A 3,496-nucleotide genomic window follows, 5' to 3' on the forward strand; every position below is an offset into this window, starting at 1 on the left:
CTGGAGGGTGGAGAGGAAGGAAGGAAGCAGATAAAAGACAACTGTAGTCGGAATAGGTTTTAAAAATAAAAATATATGCATAGGTAACAGTTAAGCACTACTTTAAAACAAAATAAAAGACAGCATAAAAGATTTTCAAACAACAATCTCAATTCACAAGCATAATACAACTTAAGAAAAAGGAGTATTGTTACAATGCATTGTTTAAGTACTAAGAAAGACTGATTACAGCAAATTCTGCAGTTGAACAATTCCTTTTCCATTTGAAAAGCCAATAATGCAGTTCTCAAGAAATGCTCTGGAGATGCGCAATGTAGGGCTGCTTAACAAACTTACACCAGTTTATAAAAAGAAAGACAATTTGAAACAGAACTAACCATTCTAAACACTTAAAACGTCGTTTTGAAATGCCCATTGTTAGTGCACAATGAACAACGAATGTTGAAGGTACGTTTCATATCTGGGAGTAGTATTTTGCATTAAACACTCAATTATATTGGTCATTCAGATTCACTATAGTAAGATTAGAATTCAGCAGAAAATTATCTCAAAAATACAGTGGAGATTATCACTCCATGTTATGTCCACTTGAACAGTGGAAGGAACGTTTTATAGGTTTTCCCTCAAAATATAAGACCATTATTCCCCTAAACAACCTCGGGACAAAACCAAATATACACCAATGTTAATATGACAAAGCATACTTGTAACCACTAGAATAACAAGTTCTAATCTTAATACTTCAAAGTCGTAGAAAGAAAACAAGAAAATTCCAATAGAATAACCCAGCAGCTGGAATGATGAAGGCAAGCATGGTACAGCAATTTATTGAACATATTTTGGTTTAATTCTCCATTCGTACATGGACTGTTTATTTTAATTGACCCCTCCAACTATTAGGTAAAAATAAACCATAATATGGATTGCAGACACAAACTTCTCTCCCTCTCTACCACCCTGAAAGCATGTTTGCATCCTGTTGCAACAGCCAGTGTGTTTCTACACTTTTTTGACGCTACTCTGCACTCCAGTGGCTTACTAGGGCACAACAACCTTTCTTTCCAAGATTTGCACAGAAGTAGTAAGGGAGTACTGTTAGAATACTTTGCAAACATGCAGACACTAACATGAGTACTGCTATCTCCTTCATATCTGAACAATTAGCATATATACAATGCTGTTACTAGACATAAACCTTAATGGCAAAATGGCCTGAACTGTTGTCACTTCCATTGTGGTTGTTATTAAATATACAAGGGAGGAGGACTCTGGCTGTGTCAACAGCAGTTCATATAAATTAGGTCTGCATGACAACAGTGTTAGCGTATAAACTCCAGTTAACCCTGTGCAATAGGGAGCAGCTTGGTTATTATAACAGGAGTACCTGCAGCGTAAATGACTGATAGTCACTGTGAAAGCTGCAAAGGTGTCAAGAACCTTTCAGAGGAGCAGACTGCGAGTGCCAGCACTGACCACAGCCAGCTTCAGGTGCCACGTGAATTTGAACAAGTTCTCTACCCAATTGTATAACGTGTGGTGACACTTGGGAAGACAACCCAGGACACCCCACGACTCTACATGAGGACTATGCATAGCATGGCTGAACTGCTATGCTAACCCTGCGCACTTGACTTCTAGAGCTTGTCACTTCTCCCGTGGATGAGGGGAGTTGTGCAATTCATAAACTGCATGTATCTGTGATTAAAGTGTTTTGGTTTCCAAATCCATTTGGACTTTGCACCGTAATTTGGTCTTAAACCACAAAAACAGACTCATTAAGATATTTGCAAATTAGTAAGAAGTTTAAAGATATGACCCTTGATAACTCAGTAATTTCACTCCCGTTGAATTTAAGAACACGTAAGAATATTACTAGTATTACCTACTTGCAACTACAAAAAACATTAAGGGTTTGTGTTTTTAAAATGTAATATTGCTTCCAGCAATACATTTCTCTCTCTCTGTCTTCAAAATATAAGCTTTTATAAAATATAATAAAAATATAAAATACAAAAAGTAATAAATAAAAGGGTTATATTTTGTATCTTTACAGTACTATACAGAAAAAGAAGCCATTATGGATGTGCAACAAATGAGTGATGCTAGATCTTTTAGATGGGATCAGAGTAGGTGTAGCAAGGACAAGAAATAGCTCCACATTACACCTAAATCAATTGACAAGCAAACATGCCCTTCCCTCTGAGATGGCCACCAATACGTTGAATCAGCCTGTACTTGCAATACTGTTAGGTATGGCTGCAGGGAAACAGCTGGAGGTAATGAGAAAAGCACTGCTGCTGCCTTTTATTAGCAACCTAGCTTGTGCAAATTAAGTGTACCATGAAACCACAGCCTAAAACGTCTCATGAATGCACCTGGTTTTGTAAGCATTGAATTAGGTAGTATTTTTCTCCTTAAAGGCATCTTAACAGCTGCATTAAAATGAAATCATAGAATGGTTTGGGTTGGAAGTGACCTTAAAGATCATGTAGTTCCAACTCCCCTGCCATGGGCAGGGACACCTTCCACTAGACCAGGTTGCTCAAAGCCCCATCCAACCTGGCCCTGAACACTGCCAGGGAGGGGGCAGCCACAACTTCTCTGGGCAACCTGGTCCAGTGTCTCATCACCCTCACAGGACAGAATTTCTACCTATATACATGTACAAAGAATATTTCAAAATTTTACACATTCAGCTCAACACAGTATGCACGGAGTCCTTGGCACAAACTTAACGCGCTGCTTTCTTGAACATTTGAAGAGACATCCCTGGCATAAATCACCAGGCTAAACGGTTACTGTAGGCAACTACAAAGATGCGACACAGGATTAACTTTTACTCAGTTAAAACTGCAGGCAGCGAGTGCATCGCCTTGGATATCAATATTAGTGAAAAATCACTTCAAAGGAGTAGTAACTGTAAGGATTTGGAGCAGGTCTAAAAAGCAATGCTACTCAAACTGCCGTTAGCCCGGCCCACCCCGCCTCAGCCGCCCTGTAACGGCCGCGGCGCGGTGGCGGGGAGTCTCCCTGCGGGCGAATACAGGGGTTGGGAGCGCTCAGCCGCCCCCGCGAGGAGAGGCCAGCGGCCCTTCTGCCCGGTGACCCGCAGCCGGAGCTGCCCGCCCCCGGCCGTACCCCCGCCCCGGCCGTACCTCAGCCGCCGGCCCCGCCGCCGACTCGGCACTCAATTGTCCCGCCGCCGGCTCCCGTCAGCCCGCTGCCGCACTGCGCATGCGCCCTGCGCAGGGCGCCGGCGGCTACCGCACCCCCTCGCCCAGCGCGCATGCGCGGGCGGCCGCGCGCGGGGTAACCTCCACTGCGCATGCCTGACCCCTTCCGCCTAGGAAACATTGAGGTGCGCGTGCACAGGGCTGGCCCGCGGTGTGGTGCTCGGTGCCGGCGCTGCTGGGAGCGGCGCATGCGCGAGGCCGTCGCGCCACACACAGCATGGCGGAGCAGCCGCGCTCTCTCCGCGTGCCGCGCGGCCGCCAAG

General features: G+C 44.3%; 1 protein-coding gene across 1 annotated transcript in view; it reads right to left on the reverse strand.

Moving 5' to 3' along the window:
• Nucleotides 1-3,222, reverse strand: part of RAD54B (RAD54 homolog B) — a 65,695-nt gene extending 62,473 nt beyond the window's left edge. The window contains exon 1 of the mRNA XM_068396175.1: nucleotides 3,156-3,222. The gene's annotated coding sequence lies outside the window, so the exon portion shown is untranslated. The remainder of the gene's footprint in view (nucleotides 1-3,155) is intronic.
• Between the last annotated feature and the right edge of the window lie 274 nt (nucleotides 3,223-3,496).

Source organism: Nyctibius grandis, chromosome 3 (assembly GCF_013368605.1).
Source record: "Nyctibius grandis isolate bNycGra1 chromosome 3, bNycGra1.pri, whole genome shotgun sequence".
NCBI classification, from domain to species: domain Eukaryota; kingdom Metazoa; phylum Chordata; class Aves; order Nyctibiiformes; family Nyctibiidae; genus Nyctibius; species Nyctibius grandis.